Source organism: Phyllobates terribilis, unplaced genomic scaffold, assembly GCF_046119375.1.
Source record: "Phyllobates terribilis strain yellow unplaced genomic scaffold, ASM4611937v1 Scaffold_11__3_contigs__length_659146591, whole genome shotgun sequence".
NCBI classification, from domain to species: Eukaryota; Metazoa; Chordata; class Amphibia; order Anura; family Dendrobatidae; genus Phyllobates; species Phyllobates terribilis.
The window spans coordinates 419,075,845-419,095,412 of NW_027362771.1; positions in this window are offsets into that span (position 1 = coordinate 419,075,845).

Sequence of the window (19,568 nt, forward strand, 5' to 3'; positions counted from 1 at the left end):
TAGTTTGGCAGGTGTGTCCAATGAAAGGCAAGACTACTTAAGAAGGCTGTCCCACATTATTAAGCAGCCTACATTTTGTGCCAAAATGGGAAAGAAAAAGGATGTGTTAGCTGCTGAGAAGCAACAAATTGTGGATTGTTTAGGTCAAGGCATGACTACAATCAACATTGCCAAGACACTTCATCGTGATCATCGCACAATCAAGAAGTATGTAGCTGATTGACAGTACACACGTGTGCGTGCTGATAAGGGAAAATTGAGGACTCTTTCCTACAGGCAATTACGTCAGGTTAAAAGAGCAGCGGCAAAAAAGCCTTGTCATAGCAGCAGACAAGTTTTTGAAGCTGCTGGTGCCTCCAACGTCCCCCGAACAACAAGATGCAGGGTCCTTCAGAGGTTTGCAGCTGTGCGTAAGCCATCCTGTCGACCGCCTCTATTCACTGCACACAAGCAGAAACGGCTCCAGTGGGCCAAACAATACATGAAGACTGACTTCAAAACTGTTTTGTTCACCAATGAGTGCCGTGCAACGCTCGATGGTCCAGATGGATGGAGTGGAGGATGGCTGGTTGATGGACACCCCATGCAAACACGGCTACTACGCCAACAAGGAGGAGGTGGAGTAATGTTTTGGGCTGGAATCATGGGGAGAGAGATTGTCGGCCATTTTAGGATCCCTGAAGGGGTAAAGATGAACTCCATAATGTATGTTGAGTTTCTCAAACACAACTTCCTGCCATGGTTCAAGAAGAAGAACCGTACATTCCGCAGCAAGATCATTTTCATGCATGATAATGCACCGTCTCATGCTGCACATAACACATCTGCATCTCTGGCTGCTATGGGCATAAAATGGGACAAACTTATGGTGTGGCCCCCATGCTCCCCTGACCTCAACCCCATTGAGAACCTCTGGAGCATCATCAAAAGGAGTGTCTATGATGGCGGGAGGCAGTTCACATCTAAGCAACAGCTCTGGGAGGGTATTCTGTCCTCATGCAAAACAAGTGAAGCAGAAACCATCCAAAACCTGACTAATTCAATGGACGAGAGAGTTCAGAAGCTCCTTTCGGACAAGGGGTCCTATGTGCAAATGTAACATCACCTAGAATAAAGTTTTGAGTTGAAAACTGATTTCAGTTTGTAATAACCTGCTAATGCTTATAATTTCAAAAATGACCATTTTTTTGTTCTTTATTAAAATGAAAAGGTTGAAAACTTTGCTGTGCATAATAATTTGGAACATGCATTTTGAGTGCAGTTTGAGTGTTTTATTTTTTTAAAAATATACTGTTATCATAGGCAGTTTGTACAAAAACCTTTCAATTGTACTCTAATAGTTATTTGACTGGAAAATTACAATGACTGCAATTCATATAGGTAATTTGGGAAAATCTGAGAAAATATTATTTGCATAATAATTTAGAACACAGTGTATTTACCTTCTGATGGCCCCCGGTCTCCTTGTCTTCGCTTGCCGGCAGCTCGCGGTGGACTGAAGGACCTGCGCTGAAGTCATTTAGTCATGTGACAGCAGGTCCTTCAGTGTAGTGTACCGCGAGCTGCCGGCAAGCCAGGACGGAGCGAAGCAAGACTCCGGGGGCCATCGGAAGGTAAGTATAGATTTATTTTTTTAATTTTTGACATTCTTTGGGGTCACACTATATAAATCCATGCCGTTTGCATGGATTAATATAGTGTGACCAAGTTGTCAAGCACTCTCTAAGTGATGCTAAAATCGCTTGGAAAGCGCTTGTCAACCCGCATGCGGAAATGCATGTGAAGAACGCTTCACATCCGCATGTCCCTGGCAGGAAAAACGCATGTACAATCCGCATGCGTTTTTTCTGCCAGGGAGATGCAGAAATGCTCAGGAAAAAATCCGGAGCATTTCTGCATCGTGGGCACATAGCCGTACTCCCTGAAAGAAATACTCCTGCAGAGCGTAAGCAAGCTATACGGACATACCTGACCTTTTTTTTTTTTCCTTTACTTAAACGAAGCTCACAATACTTAATCAAAAGGTCAGCTTTACCACAATAAAGACACAATCGCTCGGCGAACCTCCGGTCTCTTTCCTGAGAGCGGAGCGACATCACCCCAACCTCCATCTGTTCTCTGCCATCTGAGCAGATTTCCTGGGTGCTAGGATCTGGCATTACAGGAGTCTTTACCTCATTCTGCCTAGATCTCAGCCTCCTATCCACACGAACAGCTAATTGCATGGCATCCTGCAGAGTCTCAGGTGCGGGGAATGCAATTAGCAAATCCTTAACCCTTTCACTCAGACCAGCAAGAAATAGACATTTCAGAGCAGGATCATTCCATTTTACTTCCGAAGCCCATCTTCTAAAATGTGTGCAATAATTTTCAACATCACCTGACCCCTGATTCAAATGTGTCACCCCAGGCCTGGATGCCACAAATATTAAAGGTTGTGTCTGAGAGCAGGAGGGAGGTTCCCTGGTCAGGGACAATTAACACTAGGACTACTGGACTCGTGACCCCGCCTAGAACTACTGAAAGGAGTCATTTTGACTCCTTGCTTGTTTTCGTTTATTTTTAGAGTTTCATTTGTGGTTATTTATTAATAATTATATTTTTTGTAATGTATTATTATTGTGAGATCCAACAGTAATGCTTTTGATTGTTTTTTTTCTGCTTTTCTTATTTTTCTACAGAAAATAACAATAATTATAATAGACGTTTTTCAAACATTTTTTTTTATTCAAGTGCACACATATAAACAACAACTGAAGAACAAAAAGCAGAGAAAATGTAGGTGGAGGAGCATAAAAATGAAAATATGGCGCAGAATTCACCTTCTAAACATTTGGTGTTTCGCATTTTAGGCATTGCCTTTGATTTATGGCAGTACATTGCCCACACAAAGACTTACCACAAGTCTTACAATTTCCGACAGATCTATTTTTCTTGCACTTTTCTTTGATCTGGCAAAATTTTGTTTGAACCATCACTTCTGAGCATGTAGAAACTTGGGACGTGGAACCCTTTTCCCTATCTGTGACATAAGGACCACTCAACTCTCTCACAAGCGTTTGCAAAAATGCCTTGCGTGACATTTTTTGGTGGGTAATCTCCTTGAATATTATCCATGCATTTATACCCGCAAAGTCTAAGGCATTTTCAAATGCATGAACAGGCCATCTCCTTGTGCATGTTCGTGTGGTATATTTTCGTGCCATCTGATCCACTCCATATTTTGTTTCATTGTAAAACTTTACCGTTTCTGGAGTTTTTTTAGCGGAATCAGACGCAACAACAACATCTGGATGGACGGAACTCAAAATGACAACATTTTTGTTGGGCTTTCCTTGATATACTGTAAGTGTAAAATTGTCTTCATTTCTAAACACTTTAGTGTTGTACAATTCCTCTTTCATGGATTTTATTTCTTTAGGCACTTCTCGCCTTATCTTGTTCAGTGTTCCCACGATGGTTGCTCCTTTGCTTTTTAGCTGTTTAGCTAATTTTACTGAAGTAAAATAATTATCGGTTGTAACATTGCGACCTTTTTTCAAAAACGGGTCCAATAACTTCATTACCACATGGTCAGCTAAACGGTCCTCAGCACGGCGTGTGTCATCTTTGCCTAGATAAGGGAAGCCATTTGCCAGATATTTGCTCCTCTTATCAACAGCTAGCCAATATTTGTGGCCATATTTATCTGGTTTGGAAGGCATGTACTGCGTGAATGGACACCTAGTTTTGCTTGGGAAAAGTTGCTCATCCACCGTTATGTATGGGCCAGGTTTGTAACACGCAATACAATTTTCAATAAACCTGTCCCACACAGTAGAAAATAGAGCAAACTTGTCCGTTTGCAGTCTCTCCGATCGAGTAGATTTCTCATCAAATCTGAGAAACCTCATAATTTCAACAAAGCGGTCCCTAGACATTGTCGCTTTGCAAAACGGTATTCCCCAGTCATTACACCAAATACTGCTAATCGAGTGACGGTTCGTGCCAGATATTCCACGAGCATAGAATATCGCAATGAATGCATCTAGCTCCTCATCAGATAGAGTAAACTGTAAATTATTGTTCCTGCATGCTTCTGCAAGCGTACAGTTCTTTATATGTGTCAATATATATGAATCAAAAAATAAACGCCATGCGCTCAAAGGACTATCGATAATGATATTTCTTCTGGCGTATCCTGTAGGGCCAGGTGCTTCTCGAAGAATATTTTGGCTGTCACGCCTACCAGGCAAGTGTTCTCCAATTTCAACAGGTTTCCATTGAATACCATCCGCTGAAACTAGTATTCCTTCAGATTCGCCTTCTCTGGTGTTTGTTGTTGCATTACCTTCGCCGCCATCGTTATCTGTTGTTCTTTCATTTCTGGGACGTTTTGCTGATTTTTTCTGTCCACGACCAGGAGGATGGTCACGAGGCAACATAACTGCATGAGCCCGATCCCCAGTTGATGTGCTTGGAATATCTGTAAAAAAGTTGATGAATATTTAGAATTTTTGTTTTGTAAGGGTCCGTGCACACTGGCTGGATTAGCGGCGGAATATCCGACCGGATATTCTCACCACAATCCGGCCCGTACCTGCCCGCTCAGGTACAGAGTGGAGTTTCATACCTGAAGCTCCGCTCCGAACCCCGGGCTGGAGCCGCTGTCTGGGACGGAGCCGTGCTCGCGCGTAAGCAAGCGCTGCTCTGTCCCTGACAGCGGCTCCAGCCCGGGGTTCGGAGCGGAGCTTCAGGCATGAGCGGGCAGGTACGGCCTGTATTGCGGCAAGAATATCCAGATGGCTATTCAGCCAGAATTCTGCTAGTGTGCACAGGCCCTAACTCAGTGTGTGGAAGAACAAATAAATACACATAACTACTTACCTTCTGGATTTGTTCCTTCTGAGTCTTCAGATTCACTTGATATGTTCTGAGGAATGAAATCTTCATCACTGTCAGAATCAAATACATGTTCCTGCAATTCGGATTCCGATTCATCCTCCGGTATGGATTGCAAAGTAGCCAGAATATCCTGAGGCTTTATCAAACGTCTTCTCTCCATATTCCTCACAAATTCCATAATTCTATATAGTTCCCTGCTGAAAAATAGAAATGAAATGAAAACTAAAAGAAATAATAACTGTTCTGCCACCTTCAAAAGTAGGTGGGCTGAATCAGTTGACAGACAGCTAAACTATTTCATAACAATTCATACCTGTATGAGTCTTCAGAGCTTGTATGTCTGCGTCTGTTCTCTTTGTCTCTTCAGCTGAACTGAAAGTAAAGTTACTATCCAGAATACTGTCTCCTGCTAGGACCTTAGAAAAACACCACCCTTCATTAGCATAAGATAAGAGCCTAGAGTAAACAAGCTATTTTGTTCAGCATTACACAGTAATACAAGCAGGTAAAACACAAGGAAAATGTGAAAAGTTGACATGTAAATTGAACTACATCTATATGAACATCGGGGTAAATAAGACAGAGTGAAAAAATTATGCACAAAACTTTATAGCAACATTTAGTGACAAAAGGACCTCAAAATATAGTAGGGAGTCAAAATGACTCCCTTCAGTAGTTCTTGGTAAATTTTGAAAAAAACGCGCAAATTTTTCACCAAAATTATTTATTCTCACAAAATCTTTTTTCACATCATATTTGAGGAAAAGTCACCGAGTTTCAAGCCGGAATTCTGAAAAATGTAGTCACAGAAGAGAAATAAAAAACGAAAGGAGTCAAAATGACTCCATCAGTAGTTCTAGTGTTAACATGCAGCACCTCCTGTCCCAGGCCAGTAGGGGGAGCAGGCTGCCCCTATAAAAGCTGGAACTGAGGGCAGGGTTAGGGAGAACTGGACAACCTAGCTCAGGACTGAGACTAGTCCCAGAGAAGGAGGGACAGTTCAGCTGTAGCCAAGGAGTCCGTGAGGCAGTGGAGAAGCTGCGAGCCAGGGACAGAGGCGACGAGAGCTGGTCCTGGCTGAGAGAATCACTACCGGACATTGGGGTCCGAGGCTGTTAGGGTTGCAGGCCCGGCAGCAGAGAACCAACCCGCAAGGGATTTCAGGTCCCTTGGCCTAAGAAGCCTGGAGGCTCCGCCACACAGAGGGACCAGTACAGCACGGAGAAGCAACAGGTACCTAAGGCCCGAGTCGCAAGCCATACAGGCGAAGTACACGGACAGCTCAGGGACGTGGGCTATTACACCACAAGAAGGGGGATAGTCAGCAAGGGCAGAGAGAGAACGGTAGGCCTTCACACTCACCCTGATCAGGCGGGGCTCGCCCGAATGCTCTCAGACACCCAGGCCCATTCCTACCCAGTACTCCTGTTGGGTCATTAGTAATACCAACAATAAAGACCCTGGACTGTTTGAAGCGGATTCAGAGCTCTTATTTGCGGCCTGCACTATCACCCCCAGCATTAACATACGCTGCCCTGAGGCTACACTCCTCCCGTGGGGAGTTATCCTACCCCTGTGCTGCACACCAACATCAGCCTCAGCGGTCTGCCTAGCAGCGGCGGTTATCCCTGACCGCAATCCACGGGTGGCGTAGTCGGACATTCATAACCCTACAAATAGACTGCCACAGCATTTGGTCTGACCACCCTGAGCCACGGGATCGGGTTGCCACCACTGCCCCCATCATCGCACTGAAGCCCGGTTCCGGGTGCCCCATGGCCCAGGGGGCGAGTCACAAACGCCTGAGTTCTGCCTCAGCAGATGAGATTCGATCAGGATCGTCATATAATAGACCCATAGCAGAAAAAAAATCTTCTACCGACCTTAAGCATGTATCATTAGGTTGGAGAGAAAAGGCCCACCCTTGCGGTTCATTGCGCAAAAGTGACGTAATAAAACCAATGTGCTGTGATTCATTCCCAGAGGACTTGGTCTCAAATGAAAATATAACAAACAAGCATTTTTAAAGGAAAAAAAATCTTGCTGTTTACAATAAAAAACATCAGGCAGTCCTACCTTGGGTTCCACAAAATGTGCTCCAGAACAGCTACTCACGTGTTGCTGGAGCTCGGCCACCTCCAGAGACAATCCCTGCAAGCATTGAGCCAAATCCTGGATGGAAGCCGTACTGATCCCCGAATTTCTTTCCTTTTAGTTATTTTGGGCTGGACTTACTGTTATGATCTGCAACAAGTACTAAGGAAAGAAAGGGGAAAGCTATCCCTACAGTAAGACTAAGCTGAATCCCTATGATGTAGCGGGCTGCCTGTTCCTTGCGAACAGACCCGCCTTAGTTCTCGGCTAGTCTGAACAAAGACCTATAGCATAAAGGAAGGGGTCCCTAAAAGAAGTAAGGACTGGAACAAAAATGGGACACCTCCTGAACAGAGAAGGTTGTTGCAGAACACAAAAGATAAACTGACAAAAAGGTGCTAGAGGTCCCAGAAGGACCAAGCAAACTGACAGAGATAGGCACAGAAGCACCTGGCTAGCAAAACAGTCAAACAACACTGAAGTCCAGTGCAGCCAAAAGGGCAGAGCTGGAATATATAGGCAGATGGTCACGTGACCGCAAAACACAAGATGGAAAAAACAAACAGGAGGGTTCTAACAGTACCCCCTCTTTTATGAGGATCCTCCGGATCCTCCAGGCCCAGGCCTATCCGGAAACCTCTTGTGGAAAGCTCTAACACACATGGAGGGCTGTGCGGCCCTCCAAAGAAATGCCACCCCACAGCATTACTGACCCACTGCCAAACCGGTCATGCTGAAGGATGTTGCAGGCAGCAGATCGCTCTCCACGGCGTCTCCAGACTCTGTCACGTCTGTCACATGTGCTCAGTGTGAACCTGCTTTAATCTGTGAAGAGCACAGGGCGCCAGTGGCGACTTTGCCAATCCTGGTGTTCTGTGGCAAATGCCAAGCGTCCTGCATGGTGTTGGGCTGTGAGCACAACCCCCTTCTGTGGATGTCGGGCCCTCATACCACCTTCGGGGAGTCAGTTTCTAACCGTTTGTGCAGACACATGCACATTTGTGGCCTGCTGGTAGTCATTTTGCAGGGCTCTGGCAGTGCTCCTCCTGTTCCTCCTTGCACAAAGGTGGAGGTAGCGGTCCTGCTGCTGGGTTGTTGCCCTCCTACGGCCCCCTCCACGTCTCCTGGTGTACTGACCGGTCTCCTGGTAGCGCCTCCAGCCTCTGGACACTACGCTGACAGACACAGCAAACCTTCTTGCCACAGCTCGCATTGATGTGCCATCCTGATTGAGCTGCACTACCTGAGCAACTTCTGTGGATTGTAGAGTCAGTCTCATGCTACCACGAGTGTGAAAGCACAACCAACATTCAAAAGTGACCAAAACATCAGCCAGAAAGCATTGGTACTGAGTTGTGGTCTGTGGTCCCCACCTGCCGAACCACTCCTTTATTGAGGGTGTCTTGATAATTGCCAATAATTTCCATCTATTGTCTATTCCATTTGCACAACAGCATGTGAAATTGATTGTCAATCAGTGTTGCTTCCTAAGTGGACAGTTTGATTTCACAGAACTTTGATTTACTTGGAGTTATATTCTGTTGTTCAAGTGTTCCCTTTATTTTTCTGAGCAGTGTACAGTATATTGTACCCATAAATAAATATTATTATGAAAAAAAAACACACAATAAAAGTACACGTATTTGGTATTGCCAGATCTGGAACGACCTGACCTATAAAACTGTCCCACTAGTTAACCCCTTTAGTGAACACCGTAAAAAAATAAACAAAAAACTAAGAAAAAAATGGTGCTTTATCATCATACCGCCGAACAAAAAGTGGACTAAAAGCCAATAAAAAAGACGAATGTAAGAAAAAAAGGTACCGCTGAAAATGTCATCTTGTCACGCAAAAAACAAGCCACAATACAGCTCCATAAGCCAAAAAATAAAAAAGTTATAGCTCTCAGAATAAAGCAATGCAAAAAAAAATATTTTTCCTCTAAAATAGTTTTCATTGTGTAAAAGCGTCAAAACATAAAAAAACGATATAAATGTAGTATCATTGTATACGTACTGACCGAAAGAATAAAGCTGCCCTATCAATTTTACCATGTGTGGAACAGCATAAAAAAATATATATATATATATTCCTGAATTGTTGAGTTTTGTTTATTCTGCCTCCCAAAATTTAGAATAGAAAATGATCAAAAAATGTCACGTGCCTGAAAATTATGCCAATAAAAACGTCAACTTGTTCCACAAAAAACAAGCCCTTGCATGACCCTGTTGGCCGAAATATAGAAAAATTATGGCTCTCAAAATATGGCGATGCAAAAACTAGTCTTTGCAAGAAAAAAAACGTTTTTTAGTGTGTGAAAGCTGCCAATCATAAAAACCTGCTATAAGTCTGGTATCGCTGTAATCGCACCAACCCCAAGAATAAAGTTGTCTAATCACTTATACCGCATGAGGAACAACGTAAAAAATAAATAAAACCAATTCTTCACCTGCTGCTGATTTCTTCACTCTGCCTCCCAAAGATCACAGTATGACTCGGCTCACATTTATCTTGCACGCTGCGCTGAGCGCTTATACCGGGGTTTCCATGTAGATCTCTGAAATATGTGATTCAGACGAAACCCTCGGCGGAAGATTCCCTGTAATGAGGCAGATGGAGGCACCGTGGACCCCGTCTGGCCAGTGATCCCACAGTGTCCGTCTTTTTATTAGGCGCGCACAAAAGTGCCTTTGGCAACAGTTTTGTGAACCTCAGAAACAAAGGACACTGCCTAACAGAGACCTGACGGAGTCCAGAGTAAGGCCGGTGCAGCGTCGGCGTCCCTGCCTCCTGCTAGGCAGGGACGCCGTTCCCCTCACCTCTCCGTTCCGTGCCCGGCGTCTTCCTCTCGCTCTGCTGGCAGCGCGCGCTGCTTCCCGGCCACCGTGCTTAGGGCGCGCGCGCGCTCCCCCTCTCTTGAAGGGGCCGCGCGCGCCGTCCTAAGGAGTCCCCGGCCAATGGCCGGTGGATCTCACCATATATAAGGCACCTCCTCCAAAATGGAGGTGCCCAAGCAATGTTGTTGCAAAGCCTATCAACTCTGCTTCAGCCCTCAGGTCCCGTTACCAGATACCTGCCAGTTACCTGCCAGATTCCTGCTTGATACCTGCCTGACACCTGTCTATCTGCTTGCATTCCTGCGGTCCGACAGTCTGCCTACCAGCACCTGCCAGTCTGTCTATGGATCAGTCTGCCCGCTCACCTGGGAGCGCCCACCTGCTTCCTGCCTGCTAGCCTACCTGGAGGCTCTGCCGTCACTTGCTGTGACCACCTGCCTGTCCAGAGACTCTTGCCCGCTCACCTGGGAGCGCTCACCTGCTACCCGCCTGCTAGTCTACCTGGAGGCTTAGCCGTCACTTGCTTTGACCACCTGCCTGTCCAGAGACTCTTGCCCGCTCACCTGGGAGCGCCCACCTGCTACCTACCTGCTAGCCTACCTGGAGGCTCTGCCGTCACTTGCTGTGACCACCTGCCTGTCCAGAGACTCTTGCCCGCTCACCTGGGAGCGCTCACCTGCTACCCGCCTGCTAGCCTACCTGGAGGCTTAGCCGTCACTTGCTGTGACCACCTGCCTGTCCAGAGACTCTTGCCCGCTCACCTGGGAGCGCCCATCTGCTACCTGCCTGCTAGCCTGAGACAAAAAACTGGCCAATATCATACTAAAATATAAAACCTGGTATCCAGAGAGGTAATCCAGTACCAGGTTCTAATTGCCTACTCATATCAAATGGGAAAACACGGAGAACACAAGAGTAGTTAGCAAAAAAGGCAAAATCTTTATTAGTAATACAAAATCACAATAGTAAAAGGTCAATAGAAAAATAGCATGGCAAGGGGATACGGAAAACACAGTGCCAAAGACTGGGCCACCCCTGGCAACACAATTGCTGAGCAATCCGAAATATAAAGATACAGGGTAATCTGCAGGCATAAGGGACACTCCATATGTATATAACCTCAAATAGAAACAATAAGTGGATAACACAGTTAACCCATTTAGAGGATAAAAATCAATGAGGCAAATATACACACTCCGGATCAATATGGAAATCGCTCCATGGTGACAGTTTATATCAATATCCAGAATAGGAGTAAGTTAAATAGTGACCCTATGCCACATAGTACTAGAAAAAATACCCGAACCTGGGTAAAAACACTTACCCAGTGAGACAGTGTCCAGGAAGTAAAACACTCGTACAGATAGCCCAATGACAGAGTGTCCAAAAAGGACGGAGAGCTCGTAAGGTGCCAGGGGAGCCAGAGAGTGTGCTACAAATGGAGACGCGCCCCGACGCGCGTTTCGCACTTCTTTATCAAGAGGCGCTGTATGTGTGCCTAACAGGACCTGATTATATACGCCCACAATTGGTCACGTGAAGTTTAACACAGAAACTCATTGGAGTGTAGCGGCGCGTGTACCCAGAACCGCGCCCCCCGCCACCCACGTCACAGCTGTCAAGTCGCGAGCGCGCACCAGGGAGCGTGCCTAGGAAACGCCCCCGGGGGCGCGCCAGGGACAGGAGACAGCCGGACACGGGCACGGGCCGGCCGAAAGCCGGAAAATATATGCACCATCAGTATGTAAAGAACAATGAAGCTGGGTGAACCAAGCCAGGAATAGTGGGCTAAAGACTACATGATAAAATGCACATTAGATACGACCAAATGCTCTTAGGCATAGACAGATATATAAAGAAGCTTAATGGAGCACAAATAAAACAGATCCATTTAGTCATAATAGATGGTTGAGGTAAATATCCAAAAGTACATAAATATAGGACAAAAAAAATATATATATTTCTATAAATGTAGGAAATAGTCAATAGGACCATTTCCCACACAAGAGATAGTATGAAAATGGAAAAGCTCTTGAGGGATGCTCCATCGTGTCCACTGTAGGATGCCTTGAACGTAGGTTGAAAGAGGTCCATATGGCACACAGAACCAATGTGTTAATAGCCACGAGTCTAGAGACGTAAAAAAACACAGTTAAAAACAAAAGTAAAAACAGGCTAAAAACAAAAGCACAAACTATAGATCAGAATAAATTATAAACACTGAGGGAGAGCAAAAGCCAGATACAAGGGACCCAATCATAGATATGAAGAAAAGCTCAAATTCTCATTGAGGCCACGCGGCGCCAGGGTATCAAGGACACTGATCCACCTGGCCTCTTTTTGTGCAAGGCAGAGTTTGTAGTCACCCCCCCGAGAGCCCAGATGTACCACATCAATTCCACGCACCGAAAGGCTGCGTGGGTCACAATTGTGAACTTGTTTAAAATGTCGCGGTAGAGTTCTGAGCTCACGGGGGTCCGACACAGATTTAGCTGCGCCAATGTCCCGTACATGTTCCCGCACCCGAACCCTCAATTCCCTGGTCGTGAGACCGACATAGATTTTATTACAACTACATGTGGCATAATAAACCACATGTGTGGTACCACAGGAGATATATCTGAGGATTCGGTAGGTGCGGGAGCCATCCGAACTCGCAAAGGATGAACTGCGAAGGACATTGGCGCAGGCTCTGCAGTGGCCACATGGATAGGACCCAACCCTGGGACCGCGCGACCCAAACGGGTTAGATGCTGGTGGGACATAATGACTTGAAGTAACCAGGTCGCCCAAATTTCTAGCGCGTCTGGCAGTCATTAATGGGAATTGTCCCACCACATCCCTCAAGGAGGGCTCCGCCCCGAGAACATTCCAATGTCGTGAGAGGACCCGCCTCATAGAGAGCCACTCATGATTATAAGTGGAAATGAAGCGGGTCCTCTCAGGAGGCCCAGAGGATGATGATCTGGGAGGGGGATATAATAAAGAACTGCGGGGGGTGCTGCGGGCTCTACCATAGCCACGGCCGATGCAACGATTACTGTAACCTCTCTGTTTAAATCGTTGTGTTAGTACTACCGCCTGTTTTTCAAAGCTAGACTCCGTCGAGCAAATACGCTTAATCCTTAGGAACTGTCCGACCGGGACGGCCCTAATAGTAGAGAGAGTATGACCAGAGGCAGCGTGCACCAAGGAGTTCACCGCTGTGGGCTTCCTGTAGACGTCAGTCTGAATGAGGGAGTGTGAGTCCACCAACAGAGTGACGTCCAGGAAGTCCAAGCGTGTAAGGCTGTGGGTATAGGTCAATTTAATTCCCCACTCATTGGTGTTAAGCCGCCCCATAAAGTCATCAAGCTCCTCCGCCGAACCCCGCCAAAAGAATAGGACATCATCGATATACCTGAGCCATGCCACGACCTGGTCGGCGCCACGCACACCGTCGCCCCCAAAAATATCCCTCTCCCATGCACCAAGGAAGAGGTTTGCATACGACGGTGCACAGGCTGCCCCCATGGCCGTCCCACGTCGCTGCAGGTATATCGTGTCTTTAAAAAGAAAATAATTATGGCAGAGTATAAAGCGGAGGAGCTCGAGAATAAAACCCCGTGAGGGGCCGTCCAGGTCAGAACCCCCAAGGAAGAGCTCGACAGAAGTCACACCAAGATCATGGTCTATACAGGTATACAGACTCTCCACATCGGCCGTGACCATGATAGTGCCAGGTTCCAAAGAGATGCCATCAACCCTAGTAAGGACGTCCGTCGTGTCGCGTACATAGGATGGGAGGGTCCCCACAAGTGGTCTCAAATGACTGTCCACATATTGTGAAATGGGACCACATAACCCACCCAGGCCCGACACGATCGGACGTCCAGGGGGGTTAACGGCATCTTTATGTACTTTGGGGAGTAAATAAAAAGTGGCTGTTTTAGGGGAACGGACCGTCAAAGCCTCCACAGTCCTCTTATCAATGATACCCCCCTCACAGGCCCGGGCCAAAATACCCTGCAGGGTGGCGGAGAAGGAGGCCGTGGGGTTAAATGACAGCCTAGAGTAAGTTTCCTTATCTCTCAGCTGTCGCAGAGCCTCCCTCTCATATTTGTGGTGGGGCCACAGGACGATATTCCCTCCCTTGTCAGCCGGCTTAATAACTGTGTCCTTAAGAGTTTGAAGTTGTCGAATCGCTTGGCGTTGGGCGGAGGTTAGGTTATCTAACCTTCTCCGTGTGGAGAGTTTTTTGAAATCCTCCGCCACTAGATTCACAAAAATTTCCACTGCCGGACAAATAGACAAGGGAGGGAACCTCGTTGACTTAGGAATCCTAGCCTGTGGTAACCCACCTGAGGGAGGAGTGGTTTGTTCCAGAAAAAGATCCTCCAGATGTTGTAAGGCCTCCTCCTCCGTCACCGCTGGGGCATGATCACCATCCGGCCTAGAATGAAGTTTTTTTAAAATCAATTTGCGAGCAAACAGATGGAGGTCCTTGAGGGCCGTAAAGTAGTCAAATGAGTTTGTAGGAGAAAATGACAGGCCCATAGCAAGGACCTCCATCTGTGTCTCGGTCAGAGTATGATTGGTAAGGTTCACGACACGGAGCCCTCCACCGGGATCACCAACCTGAAAAGGAACCGTCTGTTTCCTCCTACTATTCGGTCTCGTCTGAATATTCCCAATAGGTCGAACCGCGGAACCTCCCTTATGGTCCGCGTCAACGACAGGTGGATGGCCTTCACTCGAGGTACCTGAGGCAATCGAGGTGGACCTAGACCGTGTAAAGGAGTTATTACGAGATCTTGATCTTAGATTTTCCATCGGTGATCTCCACCGGTACACTCTATGAGTGGACAAGTCCAATGTATCACGTTGAAATTTTTTTATTTTCAAAACTTGAATCTCCTTGACCAATTTTTGACAGTCCACATCAATTTCCTCCTGGAGTTTCTTAAGGTCATCACTAGACAAATCCTTCTTAAGTTGTACCTGTAGAAGGTCAATCTCCGATTCTAATTCCCGAAGGGATTTGTCACTATATTCCTTGAGAAGCCCCAGGAAACCAAGTGAACAGTTATTAGCCAAGGATTCCCAGTTGTTTTTAAAAGCTTCATCTTCAATTTTAAAAGAGGGAAAAATCTGTATCCTCAGACCTCTAGGGATCAGAGAATTCTCAATGTATTTAGTGAGGAAAGCATGGTTCCACCAGGTGCGGCATCTCCACTTGATTAGGGCCCTGAAGCTGGCAATCCTCTCCCTCAGTGTCTGATCAATGTCCGGCACCACCAGACCCCCATTGCCAGATAACTCATCTAACTGCGCAAGCCAAGTGGTATCTCGAGCGCGAAAGTCCATTATGGGCCAAATGAGAACTGTAAAAATACAGAAAAACATATATGAGACAAAAAACTGGCCAATATCATACTAAAATATAAAACCTGGTATCCAGAGAGGTAATCCAGTACCAGGTTCTAATTGCCTACTCATATCAAATGGGAAAACACGGAGAACACAAGAGTAGTTAGCAAAAAAGGCAAAATCTTTATTAGTAATACAAAATCACAATAGTAAAAGGTCAATAGAAAAATAGCATGGCAAGGGGATACGGAAAACACAGTGCCAAAGACTGGGCCACCCCTGGCAACACAATTGCTGAGCAATCCGAAATATAAAGATACAGGGTAATCTGCAGGCATAAGGGACACTCCATATGTATATAACCTCAAATAGAAACAATAAGTGGATAACACAGTTAACCCATTTAGAGGATAAAAATCAATGAGGCAAATATACACACTCCGGATCAATATGGAAATCGCTCCATGGTGACAGTTTATATCAATATCCAGAATAGGAGTAAGTTAAATAGTGACCCTATGCCACATAGTACTAGAAAAAATACCCGAACCTGGGTAAAAACACTTACCCAGTGAGACAGTGTCCAGGAAGTAAAACACTCGTACAGATAGCCCAATGACAGAGTGTCCAAAAAGGACGGAGAGCTCGTAAGGTGCCAGGGGAGCCAGAGAGTGTGCTACAAATGGAGACGCGCCCCGACGCGCGTTTCGCACTTCTTTATCAAGAGGCGCTGTATGTGTGCCTAACAGGACCTGATTATATACGCCCACAATTGGTCACGTGAAGTTTAACACAGAAACTCATTGGAGTGTAGCGGCGCGTGTACCCAGAACCGCGCCCCCCGCCACCCACGTCACAGCTGTCAAGTCGCGAGCGCGCACCAGGGAGCGTGCCAAGGAAACGCCCCCGGGGGCGCGCCAGGGACAGGAGACAGCCGGACACGGGCACGGGCCGGCCGAAAGCCGGAAAATATATGCACCATCAGTATGTAAAGAACAATGAAGCTGGGTGAACCAAGCCAGGAATAGTGGGCTAAAGACTACATGATAAAATGCACATTAGATACGACCAAATGCTCTTAGGCATAGACAGATATATAAAGAAGCTTAATGGAGCACAAATAAAACAGATCCATTTAGTCATAATAGATGGTTGAGGTAAATATCCAAAAGTACATAAATATAGGACAAAAAAAATATATATATTTCTATAAATATACCCTGGCGCCGCGTGGCCTCAATGAGAATTTGAGCTTTTCTTCATATCTATGATTGGGTCCCTTGTATCTGGCTTTTGCTCTCCCTCAGTGTTTATAATTTATTCTGATCTATAGTTTGTGCTTTTGTTTTTAGCCTGTTTTTACTTTTGTTTTTAACTGTGTTTTTTTACGTCTCTAGACTCGTGGCTATTAACACATTGGTTCTGTGTGCCATATGGACCTCTTTCAACCTACGTTCAAGGCATCCTACAGTGGACACGATGGAGCATCCCTCAAGAGCTTTTCCATTTTCATACTATCTCTTGTGTGGGAAATGGTCCTATTGACTATTTCCTACATTTATAGAAATATATATATTTTTTTTGTCCTATATTTATGTACTTTTGGATATTTACCTCAACCATCTATTATGACTAAATGGATCTGTTTTATTTGTGCTCCATTAAGCTTCTTTATATATCTGTCTATGCCTAAGAGCATTTGGTCGTATCTAATGTGCATTTTATCATGTAGTCTTTAGCCCACTATTCCTGGCTTGGTTCACCCAGCTTCATTGTTCTTTACATACTGATGGTGCATATATTTTCCGGCTTTCGGCCGGCCCGTGCCCGTGTCCGGCTGTCTCCTGTCCCTGGCGCGCCCCCGGGGGCGTTTCCTAGGCACGCTCCCTGGTGCGCGCTCGCGACTTGACAGCTGTGACGTGGGTGGCGGGGGGCGCGGTTCTGGGTACACGCGCCGCTACACTCCAATGAGTTTCTGTGTTAAACTTCACGTGACCAATTGTGGGCGTATATAATCAGGTCCTGTTAGGCACACATACAGCGCCTCTTGATAAAGAAGTGCGAAACGCGCGTCGGGGCGCGTCTCCATTTGTAGCACACTCTCTGGCTCCCCTGGCACCTTACGAGCTCTCCGTCCTTTTTGGACACTCTGTCATTGGGCTATCTGTACAAGTGTTTTACTTCCTGGACACTGTCTCACTGGGTAAGTGTTTTTACCCAGGTTCGGGTATTTTTTCTAGTACTATGTGGCATAGGGTCACTATTTAACTTACTCCTATTCTGGATATTGATATAAACTGTCACCATGGAGCGATTTCCATATTGATCCGGAGTGTGTATATTTGCCTCATTGATTTTTATCCTCTAAATGGGTTAACTGTGTTATCCACTTATTGTTTCTATTTGAGGTTATATACATATGGAGTGTCCCTTATGCCTGCAGATTACCCTGTATCTTTATATTTCGGATTGCTCAGCAATTGTGTTGCCAGGGGTGGCCCAGTCTTTGGCACTGTGTTTTCCGTATCCCCTTGCCATGCTATTTTTCTATTGACCTTTTACTATTGTGATTTTGTATTACTAATAAAGATTTTGCCTTTTTTGCTAACTACTCTTGTGTTCTCCGTGTTTTCCCTGCCTGCTAGCCTACCTGGAGGCTCTGCTGTCACTTGCTGTGACCACCTGCCTGTCCAGAGACTCTTGCCCGCTCACCTGGGAGCGCTCACCTGCTACCCGCCTGCTAGCCTACCTGGAGGCTTAGCCGTCACTTGCTGTGACCATCTGCCTGTCCAGAGACTCTTGCCCGCTCACCTGGGAGCGCCCACCTGCTACCTGCCTGCTAGCCTACCTGGAGGCTCTGCTGTCACTTGCCGTGACCACCTGCCTGTCAAGAGACTGTTCCTGTCACTTGCCGTGTCCGTTCTGTCCTTCTACCCTGAGACTGTTCTTGTCACCTGCAGTGTCCACCTTCCCGCCTTCCCTGGGAGCCACCTGCCTCCTTACAAAGACTGCCCCTTTGTATAATAGCTCAGAGGTTCCACCTCCCAGACCCGTTACAGCCGGTTTCACACGTCCTGATATTTCCGGTACCAGAAAAACCAGTACCGGAGATATCCGTGTCCATGTGCACCTGTGTGGCATATGTGTGGCAACCGGGTGTCATATGTATGGCAACCGGGTGCCACATCAGGAGCCCACGTACCAGCGCCTGGGAATCATCAGTACAATTAGCGCTGTTCCCAAGCGCCGGGTGCTGAACATTGCCCTCATCATTGTCCCCTGCCGACGCTGTGATCGGGGTGAGCAAGGGAAAATTTTGAGAGTAGTATTCTGCTCCTGCTGTGTCCTGGTGTAAAAATAAGAATAAAAAAATCCTTATACTCACCTGTCTGAAGATGTCTCCCGATGTAACCCATCTGACTGCTCACGCCGAGGAGTCGGGGAGAATGACTCGCTCCAGTGAGTGGGCCCCGAAGCTGCACTCAGTAAGCAGTGTCCTGTCACTCACTGAGCTCAACTCAGCTCCAGGGCTCGCTTGCTGGAGCCAGTCATTCTCTCCGGCTCCTCTTCGTGAGCAGTCAGGTGGATTACAGCGGGGGACATCTTCGGACAGGTGAGTATAAGCATTTTTTTAATTTTATTCTTATTTTTACACCAGGACACAGCGGGAGCAGAATACTACTCTCGTCATTGTCCCTTGCTTGCGCTAATCGCAGGGGACAAGTTAAATGTTCACTGTTTTCTTCCACATTTCAAAGATTCCTGTGAAACACATGAAGGGTTAATAAACTTCTTGAATGTGGTTTTCAGCACCTTGAGGAGAGCAGTTTTTGGAATGGTGTCACTTTTGGGTATTTTCTGTCATAAAGGCTTCTCAAAGTCACTTCAAATGTGATGTGGTCCCTAAAAAAATGGTTTTGTAAATTTTGTTGGAAAAATTAGAAATCGCTGGTCAACTTTTAACCCTTCTAACTTCCTGACAAAAAAAAAGTGTGGGTTCCAAAATTGTGCTGATGTAAAGTAGATATGTGGGAAATGTTATTTATTAACTATTTTGTGTGACATATCTCTCTGGTTTAAGGGCATGAAAATTAAAATTTTGAAAATTGCAAAATTTTCTAAATTTTCACAAATTTCCGACTTTTTCACAACTATACGCAAGTCTTATTGAAGAAATGTTACTACTATCATGAAGTACAATATGTCACACAAAAACAACTCAGAATCAGTCGAATCCGTTGAAGCGTTCCAGAGGAATTACCTCATAAAGTGACAGTGGTCAGAATTGTAAAAATTGGCCCTGTCATTAATGTGCAAACCGCCTTCTGGGCTAAAGGGGTTAACAGATACATCATGCACTCAAACTCAAACTACTACCTTTTTAGCCTGATGGTGATCTGTCTA